General features: G+C 38.3%; 6 non-coding genes across 6 annotated transcripts; all 6 read right to left on the minus strand.

Moving 5' to 3' along the window:
- Positions 1–303: 303 nt before the first annotated feature.
- On the minus strand, positions 304–610 carry LOC146811520 (Nuclear RNase P). Its single transcript, XR_014967256.1, has one exon.
- Positions 611–3028: 2418 nt separating this feature from the next.
- Positions 3029–3335, minus strand: LOC146811521 (Nuclear RNase P). Its single transcript, XR_014967259.1, has one exon.
- A 2417-nt stretch (positions 3336–5752) lies between these two features.
- On the minus strand, positions 5753–6059 carry LOC146811522 (Nuclear RNase P). Its single transcript, XR_014967206.1, has one exon.
- A 2418-nt stretch (positions 6060–8477) lies between these two features.
- LOC146811523 (Nuclear RNase P) lies at positions 8478–8784 on the minus strand. The gene has a single exon (XR_014967261.1).
- Positions 8785–11201: 2417 nt separating this feature from the next.
- On the minus strand, positions 11202–11508 carry LOC146811524 (Nuclear RNase P). Its single transcript, XR_014967209.1, has one exon.
- A 2417-nt stretch (positions 11509–13925) lies between these two features.
- On the minus strand, positions 13926–14232 carry LOC146811525 (Nuclear RNase P). Its single transcript, XR_014967253.1, has one exon.
- Between the last annotated feature and the right edge of the window lie 857 nt (positions 14233–15089).

Below are 15089 nucleotides of genomic sequence, written 5' to 3' on the forward strand. Positions count from 1 at the left end.
TTTTGATTCATCTCTGCATTAACAGTGTTTTAAATTGACTTATATGCTGTGTGTTACAGGATGGATACCCAATCAATGTCCAGTGCATTGATAAAGTGAGTGGAAAATTGTCTGAAGTTTGGTGAGGAATATATCTTGGAAAATGCTAATAAAAGATGCTGTTGAGTGAATTATTATATGAGATCTATTCTGTGTTTCTGTTTGATGACAACAAAGAAATACTGAAATCAAAGCACTGCAAGTAATTTTTTCTTAGCACTTACAGTATAGTGTGTGGTGCATATTCAATTTAGGAAAAATATGAGCAGATGAACAGTAGTCTGAATTGGGTAATGAGACATTGTCTCATCTCAACCATTGTACTCAGCCAAGCCAACCACAAGCCACTTCCAATACCAGGAGAGCAGCATCAGCTGGTCTGGAAATAGTATACATGCCACAGCACAACCTCTTTTGCAGCACCTGCCAGCCACAGGTTTCTGGTTGCTTGTTCTCCTTGCTCAGGAGATCCCTGCTAGGGAGGTGACTAGCTCTTGTCTCAGACCTTTCCTAAGGTGAGGGAGTAACAAATGCACTCAGCCAGTGACCTCTATGTTGAGCTTCCTCTGCTCCAATGCTCAACCTCATCAATGCAGTATATATATCTTAGTTTTCAAGTTACTCACACTCATAGGGTGAACATGACGGGATTTTGATTCATCTTGTTTGCAGCACTAGTGTCACTGCAGGCATAAAAACAAGATGCAAAATTGCACCAAAAGCAAACACTTTGATCACAACATTTTGTCTATCTCATACAAGGATCAGTGCTCATTTGCATATTGCATCATTCACATTCAGCCTCATTTACATGCAAATCTGAAGACTGTGCACATTTGATGCTAATGAATAGGCAGTGGTTAGTATTCAAGCTTCAGGCAATATCTCTTAAGATAAATTCTTGATGATTTTTGACGCTTATTAAAAGAAGAGCCAGATCAGAGTAACTTCAATTGAAGTATGTCTACTATTTGATAGTATATTTGAAAGGGACTTAGATGATTTCTTAAAATTTGTTAGCAGTTGTGAAACTGCTTGCTGTCATTTCTCTGATTTTCTGTTTACTTTAAGGAAATTACCAGCTATATTTTTGAATTTATGAAAACCATGGGGATGGCAGCCAGGCTAAATCTTGTTGCCTATTTACCATATATGTCACGTCCTTGGTACACTGTGATCTGCACCACGTGCCCTTGTGTTCTTCAGGGGGTCATAACCTCAGTATTTTTGTTGACTAGAGTGGGAGTGTGGCATCAGTGTAGCAATAACTTCTGCTCAGGCTAAATCGTGGAAGACTCAGAAGTAGACAAGCAGGCAGATGGCCATTTACCTGACCTCCACAGCACTGTAAACTGTCATAAGAATTCCACATGCATGAGCAGTGACCATTCAATAAAAGTGCACTTCAGCTCTGTCCTGGAAGCCTTAATGTAAGGTTCATCCGGAGATCTGTTTGGCTTCCCAATACTTCTTCTTCTCTAAATACTATGCCTTTCCATCTGCACCCCACACATTAAGAATCAGTAGAAATGCTGCCCGGTTTCAGACATTCTATTCTCAATTAATCGCATATCGTTAGACTCAGTAGAATTACCACTTGCTCTCTTTCATTTTTTACTGTATTCCAGCTCCAATTAATGCAACCAAAATTTTAACTTTGCTTATATTTATATTCATGATTCCTAATGCCACCAAAACGCCTTTAATTAGAGGTTTTCCTGCCCCTCCATGCCTATATTTTTTTGACCTGCTTGTAAAATCCCTCCTTTATATGCTATTCACGAAGAACTTCTTGATTCTCTTTTGGACTATCATTCGTCACTCTCCTCCTGGACGTTAGCCAGTTTTCTGCATTGGTCTCTCCTTCCATTGTGCTTTGGATACTGCTCTGAGGTGAATATCTGTTCCTTTGAATTTTGCATTAAAAATGCTGTAGAACATAACAATACAGAAATTCTGAATCCTTTCTCATTTAGGACTTCTACTTACCTCGTAAAATCTTCCACCTCTTTGATATTTGAAGCCTGGTATTGCTGCATCCTAGCTCCATATTCTAAACTGTATGTATTGCGAATCCGATACCCACCTTATCAAGTTGCTTTATGCCATTGATGCCCTCACAGTCTTAGCTTTTTTCACACCTTGTTGTTGGTCAATGTCTTGTCGGTCTCCCGGGTCCTTTGATGATTGGCCTGATATTTACTTATGTACGGATCTGAGTCTTTACAGAAGTTAGTCGCTGACCGGCTATACCAAATCTTATGAATGAAATAAAGGGGAGCTCATTTTGAAAGTTGGAGAAAATACTACACATCTTGAGTCTCATGCCTAATAGAGATGGAAACTGTTGTCTGAATAGTCTCTGACATCAAGAATTTTGTGGTAAATGCCAAAAATATGTTTGAAATACTAACAGACAATTAAAACAAAATTAAGCAATTTTTGGAGAAAGGGAAGAAGAGAAGTTTTAAACTTACAAAATACAGCTTATGTAGCGTTAATGCACAGGGTCAATAAGCAAATGTCACAAAATGGAGGACGATTGTCTGAATTGTTGCAAAATGTTCAGTTTTGTGAAAAAGTGCCCTATATTTTGGATGCAACTCAGAAAGAAGAGTTGAAAAAAAGACTTTATTATGATTGACACAGTACGTTTCAGACACACTAAACATATGTTCTGTAGTATTTTGATTCATCTCTGCATTAACAGTGTTTTAAATTGACTTATATGCTGTGTGTTACAGGATGGATACCCAATCAATGTCCAGTGCATTGATAAAGTGAGTGGAAAATTGTCTGAAGTTTGGTGAGGAATATATCCTGGAAAATGCTAATAAAAGATGCTGTTGAGGAAATTATTATATGAGATCTATTCTGTGTTTCTGTTTGATGACAACAAAGAAGTACTGAAATCAAAGCACTGCAAATCATTTTTTTCTTAGCACTTACAGTATAGTGTGTGATGCATATTCAATTTAGGAAAAATATGAGCAGATGAAGAGTAGTCTGAATTGGGTAATGAGACATTGTCTCATCTCAACCATTGTACTCAGCCAAGCCAACCACAAACCACTTCCAATACCAGGAGAGCAGCATCAGCTGGTCCGGAAATAGTAGACATGCCACAGCACAACCTCTTTTGCAGCACCTGCCAGCCACAGGTTTCTGGTTGCTTGTTTTCCTTGCTCAGGAGATCCCTGCTAGGGAAGTGACTAGCTCTTGTCTCAGACCTTTCCTAAGGTGAGGGAGTAACAAATGCACTCAGCCAGTGACCTCTATGTTGAGCTTCCTCTGCTCCAATGCTCAAACTCATCAATGCAGTATATATAGCTTAGTTTTCAAGTTACTGACACTCATAGGGTGAACATGACGGGATTTTGATTCATCTTGTTTGCAGCACTAGTGTCACTGCAGGCATAAAAACAAGATGCAAAATTGCACCAAAAGCAAACACTTTGATCACAACATTTTGTCTATCTCATACAAGGATCAATGCTCATTTGCATATTGCATCATTCACATTCAGCCTCATTTACATGCAAATCTGAAGACTGTGCACATTTGATGCTAATGAATAGGCAGTGGTTAGTATTCAATCTTCAGGCAATATCTCTTAAGATAAATTCTTGATGATTTTTGACGCTTATTAAAAGAAGAGCCAGATCAGAGTAACTTCAATTGAAGTATGTCTACTATTTGATAGTATATTTGAAAGGGACTTAGATGATTTCTTAAAATTTGTTAGCAGTTGTGAAACTGCTTGCTGTCATTTCTCTGATTTTCTGTTTACTTTAAGGAAATTACCAGCTATATTTTTGAATTTATGAAAACCATGGGGATGGCAGCCAGGCTAAATCTTGTTGCCTATTTACCATATATGTCACGTCCTTGGTACACTGTGATCTGCACCACGTGCCCTTGTGTTCTTCAGGGGGTCATAACCTCAGTATTTTTGTTGACTAGAGTGGGAGTGTGGCATCAGTGTAGCAATAACTTCTGCTCAGGCTAAATCGTGGAAGACTCAGAAGTAGACAAGCAGGCAGATGGCCATTTACCTGACCTCCACAGCACTGTAAACTGTCATAAGAATTCCACATGCATGAGCAGTGACCATTCAATAAAAGTGCACTTCAGCTCTGTCCTGGACGCCTTAATGTAAGGTTCATCCGGAGATCTGTTTGGCTTCCCAATACTTCTTCTTCTCTAAATACTATGCCTTTCCATCTGCACCCCACACATTAAGACTCAGTAGAAATGCTGCCCGGTTTCAGACATTCTATTCTCAATTAATCGCATATCGTTAGACTCAGTAGAATTACCACTTGCTCTCTTTCATTTTTTATTGTATTCCAGCTCCAATTAATGCAACCAAAATTTTAACTTTGCTTATATTTATATTCATGATTCCTAATGCCACCAAAACGCCTTTAATTAGAGGTTTTCCTGCCCCTCCATGCCTATATTTTTTTGACCTGCTTGTAAAATCCCTCCTTTATATGCTATTCACGAAGAACTTCTTGATTCTCTTTTGGACTATCATTCGTCACTCTCCTCCTGGACGTTTGCCAGTTTTCTGCATTGGTCTCTCCTTCCATTGTGCTTTGGATACTGCTCTGAGGTGAATATCTGTTCCTTTGAATTTTGCATTAAAAATGCTGTAGAACATAACAATACAGAAATTCTGAATCCTTTCTCATTTAGGACTTCTACTTACCTCGTAAAATCTTCCACCTCTTTGATATTTGAAGCCTGGTATTGCTGCATCCTAGCTCCATATTCTAAACTGTATATATTGCGAATCCGATACCCACCTTATCAAGTTGCTTTATGCCATTGATGCCCTCACAGTCTTAGCTTTTTTCACACCTTGTTGTTGGTCAATGACTTGTCGGTCTCCCGGGTCCTTTGATGATTGGCCTGATATTTACTTATGTACGGTTCTGAGTCTTTACAGAAGTTAGTCGCTGACCGGCTATACCAAATCTTATGAATGAAATAAAGGGGAGCTCATTTTGAAAGTTGGAGAAAATACTACACATCTTGAGTCTCATGCCTAATAGAGATGGAAACTGTTGTCTGAATAGTCTCTGACATCAAGAATTTTGTGGTAAATGCCAAAAATATGTTTGAAATACTAACAGACAATTAAAACAAAATTAAGCAATTTTTGGAGAAAGGGAAGAAGAGAAGTTTTAAATTTACAAAATACAGCTTATGTAGCGTTAATGCACAGGGTCAATAAGCAAATGTCACAAAATGGAGGACGATCGTCTGAATTGTTGCAAAATGTTCAGTTTTGTGAAAAAGTGCCCTATATTTTGGATGCAACTCAGAAAGAAGAGTTGAAAAAAAGACTTTATTATGATTGACACAGTACGTTTCAGACACACTAAACATATGTTCTGTAGTATTTTGATTCATCTCTGCATTAACAGTGTTTTAAATTGACTTATATGCTGTGTGTTACAGGATGGATACCCAATCAATGTCCAGTACATTGATAAAGTGAGTGGAAAATTGTCTGAAGTTTGGTGAGGAATATATCCTGGAAAATGCTAATAAAAGATGCTGTTGAGTGAATTATTATATGAGATCTATTCTGTGTTTCTGTTTGATGACAACAAAGAAATACTGAAATCAAAGCACTGCAAGTAATTTTTTCTTAGCACTTACAGTATAGTGTGTGATGCATATTCAATTTAGGAAAAATATGAGCAGATGAAGAGTAGTCTGAATTGGGTAATGAGACATTGTCTCATCTCAACCATTGTACTCAGCCAAGCCAACCACAAGCCACTTCCAATACCAGGAGAGCAGCATCAGCTGGTCTGGAAATAGTATACATGCCACAGCACAACCTCTTTTGCAGCACCTGCCAGCCACAGGTTTCTGGTTGCTTGTTCTCCTTGCTCAGGAGATCCCTGCTAGGGAGGTGACTAGCTCTTGTCTCAGACCTTTCCTAAGGTGAGGGAGTAACAAATGCACTCAGCCAGTGACCTCTATGTTGAGCTTCCTCTGCTCCAATGCTCAAACTCATCAATGCAGTATATATATCTTAGTTTTCAAGTTACTCACACTCATAGGGTGAACATGACAGGATTTTGATTCATCTTGTTTGCAGCACTAGTGTCACTGCAGGCATAAAAACAAGATGCAAAATTGCACCAAAAGCAAACACTTTGATCACAACATTTTGTCTATCTCATACAAGGATCAATGCTCATTTGCATATTGCATCATTCATATTCAGCCTCATTTACATGCAAATCTGAAGACTGTGCACATTTGATGCTAATGAATAGGCAGTGGTTAGTATTCAAGCTTCAGGCAATATCTCTTAAGATAAATTCTTGATGATTTTTGACGATTATTAAAAGAAGAGCCAGATCAGAGTAACTTCAATTGAAGTATGTCTACTATTTGATAGTATATTTGAAAGGGACTTAGATGATTTCTTAAAATTTGTTAGCAGTTGTGAAACTGCTTGCTGTCATTTCTCTGATTTTCTGTTTACTTTAAGGAAATTACCAGCTATATTTTTGAATTTATGAAAACCATGGGGATGGCAGCCAGGCTAAATCTTGTTGTCTATTTACCATATATGTCACGTCCTTGGTACACTGTGATCTGCACCACGTGCCCTTGTGTTCTTCAGGGGGTCATAACCTCAGTATTTTTGTTGACTAGAGTGGGAGTGTGGCATCAGTGTAGCAATAACTTCTGCTCAGGCTAAATCGTGGAAGACTCAGAAGTAGACAAGCAGGCAGATGGCCATTTACCTGACCTCCACAGCACTGTAAACTGTCATAAGAATTCCACATGCATGAGCAGTGACCATTCAATAAAAGTGCACTTCAGCTCTGTCCTGGACGCCTTAATGTAAGGTTCATCCGGAGATCTGTTTGGCTTCCCAATATTTCTTCTTCTCTAAATACTATGCCTTTCCATCTGCACCCCACACATTAAGAATCAGTAGAAATGCTGCCCGGTTTCAGACATTCTATTCTCAATTAATCGCATATCGTTAGACTCAGTAGAATTACCACTTGCTCTCTTTCATTTTTTACTGTATTCCAGCTCCAATTAATGCAACCAAAATTTTAACTTTGCTTATATTTATATTCATGATTCCTAATGCCACCAAAACGCCTTTAATTAGAGGTTTTCCTGCCCCTCCATGCCTATATTTTTTTGACCTGCTTGTAAAATCCCTCCTTTATATGCTATTCACGAAGAACTTCTTGATTCTCTTTTGGACTATCATTCGTCACTCTCCTCCTGGACGTTAGCCAGTTTTCTGCATTGGTCTCTCCTTCCATTGTGCTTTGGATACTGCTCTGAGGTGAATATCTGTTCCTTTGAATATTGCATTAAAAATGCTGTAGAACATAACAATACAGAAATTCTGAATCCTTTCTCATTTAGGACTTCTACTTACCTCGTAAAATCTTCCACCTCTTTGATATTTGAAGCCTGGTATTGCTGCATCCTAGCTCCATATTCTAAACTGTATATATTGCGAATCCGATACCCACCTTATCAAGTTGCTTTATGCCATTGATGCCCTCACAGTCTTAGCTTTTTTCACACCTTGTTGTTGGTCAATGACTTGTCGGTCTTCCGGGTCCTTTGATGATTGGCCTGATATTTACTTATGTACGGTTCTGAGTCTTTACAGAAGTTAGTCGCTGACTGGCTATACCAAATCTTATGAATGAAATAAAGGGGAGCTCATTTTGAAAGTTGGAGAAAATACTACACATCTTGAGTCTCATGCCTAATAGAGATGGAAACTGTTGTCTGAATAGTCTCTGACATCAAGAATTTTGTGGTAAATGCCAAAAATATGTTTGAAATACTAACAGACAATTAAAACAAAATTAAGCAATTTTTGGAGAAAGGGAAGAAGAGAAGTTTTAAACTTACAAAATACAGCTTATGTAGCGTTAATGCACAGGGTCAATAAGCAAATGTCACAAAATGGAGGACGATTGTCTGAATTGTTGCAAAATGTTCAGTTTTGTGAAAAAGTGCCCTATATTTTGGATGCAACTCAGAAAGAAGAGTTGAAAAAAAGACTTTATTATGATTGACACAGTACGTTTCAGACACACTAAACATATGTTCTGTAGTATTTTGATTCATCTCTGCATTAACAGTGTTTTAAATTGACTTATATGCTGTGTGTTACAGGATGGATACCCAATCAATGTCCAGTGCATTGATAAAGTGAGTGGAAAATTGTCTGAAGTTTGGTGAGGAATATATCCTGGAAAATGCTAATAAAAGATGCTGTTGAGGAAATTATTATATGAGATCTATTCTGTGCTTCTGTTTGATGACAACAAAGAAGTACTGAAATCAAAGCACTGCAAATCATTATTTTCTTAGCCCTTACAGTATAGTGTGTGATGCATATTCAATTTAGGAAAAATATGAGCAGATGAAGAGTAGTCTGAATTGGGTAATGAGACATTGTCTCATCTCAACCATTGTACTCAGCCAAGCCAACCACAAACCACTTCCAATACCAGGAGAGCAGCATCAGCTGGTCTGGAAATAGTAGACATGCCACAGCACAACCTCTTTTGCAGCACCTGCCAGCCACAGGTTTCTGGTTGCTTGTTCTCCTTGCTCAGGAGATCCTTGCTAGGGAAGTGACTAGCTCTTGTCTCAGACCTTTCCTAAGGTGAGGGAGTAACAAATGCACTCAGCCAGTGACCTCTATGTTGAGCTTCCTCTGCTCCAATGCTCAAACTCATCAATGCAGTATATATAGCTTAGTTTTCAAGTTACTGACACTCATAGGGTGAACATGACGGGATTTTGATTCATCTTGTTTGCAGCACTAGTGTCACTGCAGGCATAAAAACAAGATGCAAAATTGCACCAAAAGCAAACACTTTGATCACAACATTGTGTCTATCTCATACAAGGATCAATGCTCATTTGCATATTGCATCATTCACATTCAGCCTCATTTACATGCAAATCTGAAGACTGTGCACATTTGATGCTAATGAATAGGCAGTGGTTAGAATTCAAGCTTCAGGCAATATCTCTTAAGATAAATTCTTGATGATTTTTGACGCTCATTAAAAGAAGAGCCAGATCAGAGTAACTTCAATTGAAGTATGTCTACTATTTGATAGTATATTTGAAAGGGACTTAGATGATTTCTTAAAATTTGTTAGCAGTTGTGAAACTGTTTGCTGTCATTTCTCTGATTTTCTGTTTACTTTAAGGACATTACCAGCTATATTTTTGAATTTACGAAAACCATGGGGATGGCAGCCAGGCTAAATCTTGTTGCCTATTTACCATATATGTCACGTCCTTGGTACATTGTGATCTGCACCACGTGCCCTTGTGTTCTTCAGGGGGTCATAACCTCAGTATTTTTGTTGACTAGAGTGGGAGTGTGGCAACAGTGTAGCAATAACTTCTGCTCAGGCTAAATCGTGGAAGACTCAGAAGTAGACAAGCAGGCAGATGGCCATTTACCTGACCTCCACAGCACTGTAAACTGTCATAAGAATTCCACATGCATGAGCAGTGACCATTCAATAAAAGTGCACTTCAGCTCTGTCCTGGACGCCTTAATGTAAGGTTCATCCGGAGATCTGTTTGGCTTCCCAATACTTCTTCTTCTCTAAATACTATGCCTTTCCATCTGCAACCCACACATTAAGAATCAGTAGAAATGCTGCCCGGTTTCAGACATTCTATTCTCAATTAATCGCATATCGTTAGACTCAGTAGAATTACCACTTGCTCTCTTTCATTTTTTACTGTATTCCAGCTCCAATTAATGCAACCAAAATTTTAACTTTGCTTATATTTATATTCATGATTCCTAATGCCACCAAAACGCCTTTAATTAGAGGTTTTCCTGCCCCTCCATGCCTATATTTTTTTGACCTGCTTGTAAAATCCCTCCTTTATATGCTATTCACGAAGAACTTCTTGATTCTCTTTTGGACTATCATTCGTCACTCTCCTCCTGGACGTTAGCCAGTTTTCTGCATTGGTCTCTCCTTCCATTGTGCTTTGGATACTGCTCTGAGGTGAATATCTGTTCCTTTGAATATTGCATTAAAAATGCTGTAGAACATAACAATACAGAAATTCTGAATCCTTTCTCATTTAGGACTTCTACTTACCTCGTAAAATCTTCCACCTCTTTGATATTTGAAGCCTGGTATTGCTGCATCCTAGCTCCATATTCTAAACTGTATATATTGCGAATCCGATACCCACCTTATCAAGTTGCTTTATGCCATTGATGCCCTCACAGTCTTAGCTTTTTTCACACCTTGTTGTTGATCAATGACTTGTCGGTCTCCCGGGTCCTTTGATGATTGGCCTGATATTTTCTTATGTAAGGTTCTGAGTCTTTACAGAAGTTAGTCGCTGACCGGCTATACCAAATCTTATGAATGAAAGAAAGGGGAGCTCATTTTGAAAGTTGGAGAAAATACTACACATCTTGAGTCTCATGCCTAATAGAGATGGAAACTGTTGTCTGAATAGTCTCTGACATCAAGAATTTTGTGGTAAATGCCAAAAATATGTTTGAAATACTAACAGACAATTAAAACAAAATTAAGCAATTTTTGGAGAAAGGGAAGAAGAGAAGTTTTAAACTTACAAAATACAGCTTATGTAGCGTTAATGCACAGGGTCAATAAGCAAATGTCACAAAATGGAGGACGATTGTCTGAATTGTTGCAAAATGTTCAGTTTTGTGAAAAAGTGCCCTATATTTTGGATGCAACTCAGAAAGAAGAGTTGAAAAAAAGACTTTATTATGATTGACACAGTACGTTTCAGACACACTAAACATATGTTCTGTAGTATTTTGATTCATCTCTGCATTAACAGTGTTTTAAATTGACTTATATGCTGTGTGTTACAGGATGGATACCCAATCAATGTCCAGTGCATTGATAAAGTGAGTGGAAAATTGTCTGAAGTTTGGTGAGGAATATATCCTGGAAAATGCTAATAAAAGATGCTGTTGAGGGAATTATTATATGAGATCTATTCTGTGTTTCTGTTTGATGACAACAAAGAAGTACTGAAATCAAAGCACTGCAAATCATTTTTTCTTAGCACTTACAGTATAGTGTGTGATGCATATTCAATTTAGGAAAAATATGAGCAGATGAAGAGTAGTCTGAATTGGGTAATGAGACATTGTCTCATCTCAACCATTGTACTCAGCCAAGCCAACCACAAACCACTTCCAATACCAGGAGAGCAGCATCAGCTGGTCTGGGAATACTAAACATGCCACAGCACAACCTCTTTTGCAGCACCTGCCAGCCACAGGTTTCTGGTTGCTTGTTCTCCTTGCTCAGGAGATCCCTGCTAGGGAAGTGACTAGCTCTTGTCTCAGACCTTTCCTAAGGTGAGGGAGTAACAAATGCACTCAGCCAGTGACCTCTATGTTGAGCTTCCTCTGCTCCAATGCTCAAACTCATCAATGCAGTATATATAGCTTAGTTTTCAAGTTACTCACACTCATAGGGTGAACATGACGGGATTTTGATTCATCTTGTTTGCAGCACTAGTGTCACTGCAGGCATAAAAACAAGATGCAAAATTGCACCAAAAGCAAACACTTTGATCACAACATTTTGTCTATCTCATACAAGGATCAATGCTCATTTGCATATTGCATCATTCACATTCAGCCTCATTTACATGCAAATCTGAAGACTGTGCACATTTGATGCTAATGAATAGGCAGTGGTTAGTATTCAAGCTTCAGGCAATATCTCTTAAGATAAATTCTTGATGATTTTTGACGCTTATTACAAGAAGAGCCAGATCAGAGTAACTTCAATTGAAGTATGTCTACTATTTGATAGTATATTTGAAAGGGACTTAGATGATTTCTTAAAATTTGTTAGCAGTTGTGAAACTGCTTGCTGTCATTTCTCTGATTTTCTGTTTACTTTAAGGAAATTACCAGCTATATTTTTGAATTTATGAAAACAATGGGGATGGCAGCCAGGCTAAATCTTGTTGCCTATTTACCATATATGTCACATCCTTGGTACACTGTGATCTGCACCACTTGCCCTTGTGTTCTTCAGGGGGTCATAACCTCAGTATTTTTGTTGTCTAGAGTGGGAGTGTGGCATCAGTGTAGCAATAACTTCTGCTCAGGCTAAATCGTGGAAGACTCAGAAGTAGACAAGCAGGCAGATGGCCATTTACCTGACCTCCACAGCACTGTAAACTGTCATAAGAATTCCACATGCATGAGCAGTGACCATTCAATAAAAGTGCACTTCAGCTCTGTCCTGGACGCCTTAATGTAAGGTTCATCCGGAGATCTGTTTGGCTTCCCAATACTTCTTCTTCTCTAAATACTTTGCCTTTCCATCTGCACCCCACACATTAAGACTCAGTAGAAATGCTGCCCGGTTTCAGACATTCTATTCTCAATTAATCGCTTATCGTTAGACTCAGTAGAATCACCACTTGCTCTCTTTCATTTTTTACTGTATTCCAGCTCCAATTAATGCAACCAAAATTTTAACTTTGCTTATATTTATATTCATGATTCCTAATGCCACCAAAACGCCTTTAATTAGAGGTTTTCCTGCCCCTCCATGCCTATATTTTTTTGACCTGCTTGTAAAATCCCTCCTTTATATGCTATTCATGAAGAACTTCTTGATTCTCTTTTGGACTATCATTCGTCACTCTCCTCCTGGACGTTACCCAGTTTTCTGCTTTGGTCTCTCCTTCCATTGTGCTTTGGATACTGCTCTGAGGTGAATATCTGTTCCTTTGAATTTTGCATTAAAAATGCTGTAGAACATAACAATACAGAAATTCTGAATCCTTTCTCATTTAGGACTTTTACTTACCTCGTAAAATCTTCCACCTCTTTGATATTTGAAGCCTGGTATTGCTGCATCCTAGCTCCATATTCTAAACTGTATATATTGCGAATCCGATACCCACCTTATCAAGTTGCTTTATGCCATTGATGCCCTCACAGTCTTAGCTTTTTTCACACCTTGTTGTTGGTCAATGACTTGTCGGTCTCCCGGGTCCTTTGATGATTGGCCTGATATTTACTTATGTACGGTTCTGAGTATTTACAGAAGTTAGTCGCTGACCGGCTATACCAAATCTTATGAATGAAATAAAGGGGAGCTCATTTTGAAAGTTGGAGAAAATACTACACATCTTGAGTCTCATGCCTAATAGAGATGGAAACGGTTGTCTGAATAGTCTCTGACATCAAGAATTTTGTGGTAAATGCCAAAAATATGTTTGAAATACTAACAGACAATTAAAACAAAATTAAGCAATTTTTGGAGAAAGGGAAGAAGAGAAGTTTTAAATTTACAAAATACAGCTTATGTAGCGTTAATGCACAGGGTCAATAAGCAAATGTCACAAAATGGAGGACGATCGCCTGAATTGTTGCAAAATGTTCAGTTTTGTGAAAAAGTGCCCTATATTTTGGATGCAACTCAGAAAGAAGAGTTGAAAAAAAGACTTTATTATGATTGACACAGTACGTTTCAGACACACTAAACATATGTTCTGTAGTATTTTGATTCATCTCTGCATTAACAGTGTTTTAAATTGACTTATATGCTGTGTGTTACAGGATGGATACCCAATCAATGTCCAGTGCATTGATAAAGTGAGTGGAAAATTGTCTTAAGTTTGGTGAGGAATATATCCTGGAAAATGCTAATAAAAGATGCTGTTGAGGGAATTATTATATGAGATCTATTCTGTGTTTCTGTTTGATGACAACAAAGAAGTACTGAAATCAAAGGACTGCAATTAATTTTTTCTTAGCACTTACAGTATAGTGTGTGATGCATATTCAATTTAGGAAAAATATGAGCAGATTAAGAGTAGTCTGAATTGGGTAATGAGACATTGTCTCATCTCAACCATTGTACTCAGCCAAGCCAACCACAAGCCACTTCCAATACCAGGAGAGCAGCATCAGCTGGTCTGGGAATAGTAAACATGCCACAGCACAACCTCTTTTGCAGCACCTGCCAGCCACAGGTTTCTGGTTGCTTGTTCTCCTTGCTCAGGAGATCCCTGCTAGGGAGGTGACTAGCTCTTGTCTCAGACCTTTCCTAAGGTGAGGGAGTAACAAATGCACTCAGCCAGTGACCTCTATGTTGAGCTTCCTCTGCTCCAATGCTCAAACTCATCAATGCAATATATATATCTAGTTTTCAAGTTACTCACACTCATAGGGTGAACATGACGGGATTTTGATTCATCTTGTTTGCAGCACTAGTGCCACTGCAGGCATAAAAACAAGATGCAAAATTGCACCAAAAGCAAACACTTTGATCACAACATTTTGTCTATCTCATACAAGGATCAATGCTCATTTGCATATTGCATCATTCACATTCAGCCTCATTTACATGCAAATCTGAAGACTGTGCACATTTGATGCTAATGAATAGGCAGTGGTTAGTATTCAAGCTTCAGGCAATATCTCTTAAGATAAATTCTTGATGATTTTTGACGCTTATTAAAAGAAGAGCCAGATCAGAGTAACTTCAATTGAAGTATGTCTACTATTTGATAGTATATTTAAAAGGGACTTAGATGATTTCTTAAAATTTGTTAGCAGTTGTGAAACTGCCTGCTGTCATTTCTCTGATTTTCTGTTTACTTTAAGGAAATTACCAGCTATATTTTTGAATTTATGAAAACCATGGGGATGGCAGCCAGGCTAAATCTTGTTGCCTATTTACCATATATGTCACGTCCTTGGTACATTGTGATCTGCACCACGTGCCCTTGTGTTCTTCAGGGGGTCATAACCTCAGTATTTTTGTTGACTAGAGTGGGAATGTGGCATCAGTGTAGCAATAACTTCTGCTCAGGCTAAATCGTGGAAGACTCAGAAGTAGACAAGCAGGCAGATGGCCATTTACCTGACCTCCACAGCACTGTAAACTGTCATAAGAATTCCACATGCATGAGCAGTGACCATTCAATAAAAGTGCACTTCAGCTCTGTCCTGGACGCCTTAA

The sequence above is a fragment of the Triturus cristatus genome, chromosome 7 (assembly GCF_964204655.1).
Source record: "Triturus cristatus chromosome 7, aTriCri1.1, whole genome shotgun sequence".
In the NCBI taxonomy this organism is placed as follows: Eukaryota; Metazoa; Chordata; class Amphibia; order Caudata; family Salamandridae; genus Triturus; species Triturus cristatus.